Source organism: Furipterus horrens, unplaced genomic scaffold (genome assembly GCF_987537825.1).
Source record: "Furipterus horrens unplaced genomic scaffold, mFurHor1.1.pri manual_scaffold_3, whole genome shotgun sequence".
Lineage (NCBI taxonomy): Eukaryota > Metazoa > Chordata > Mammalia > Chiroptera > Furipteridae > Furipterus > Furipterus horrens.
In genome coordinates, this window is record NW_028327173.1 from 147,694,418 (window position 1) to 147,695,104 (window position 687).

Here is a 687-nt window from a genome sequence, read left to right on the forward strand (position 1 = left end):
CTGTGGTGTGTGTGTGTGAGTGCCCCTGTGATGGAAGGGTGGCCTGTCTGCCCAGAGTTGGGTCCCCCTTGTACCCTGAGCTGCCAGGATAGGTTCTGGCTACACATGGCCCTGAACTGGAATTAGTGTGTTGGAAAATCATCTTATTTTTATTAATCTTTCTTAAATGTGTGGCTGGTGTGGCTCAGTTGGTTGTATCGTATACCAAAAGGTTGTGAGTTTTATTTCCAGTCAGAGCACATTCCTAGGTTGTGGGTTCAATTCCTGGTTGGGGCTCATGTGGGAGGCAACCAATTGATGTTTCTCTCTCCCTCTCCCTCTCTCCCTCTCTCCCTCTCTGTCTCTCTCTCCTCTCTCTCTAAAAGCAATGAAGTGCTCCCTTCAGCAGCACTTGGAATGATACAGAGAAGATTAGCACGGCCCCTGTGCAAGAATGACACGCAAATTCGTGAAGCGTTCCATATTTTTGAAAAAAAAAATTAAATAAAAAATAAAAACAATCAATAAAAAGTCCTTGGGTGAGTATAAACATAATTTTTAAATATCGTCGTCGGCAGCCGTCCGTCTCGAGAGACGATGGTGTAGCTTCTTAAGAGTCTATCTGCACCGCCGAGAATGGCTGTGCAGTCCGACTCGGGAGTGACACGGTATCTGTCTCCTCCCGTGTTGAATCGACATCTTGCGATG

General features: G+C 46.3%; 1 pseudogene; it reads left to right on the plus strand.

Moving 5' to 3' along the window:
* Positions 1–372: 372 nt before the first annotated feature.
* On the plus strand, positions 373–468 carry LOC150016308 (U6 spliceosomal RNA; annotated as a pseudogene).
* Positions 469–687: the final 219 nt, after the last annotated feature.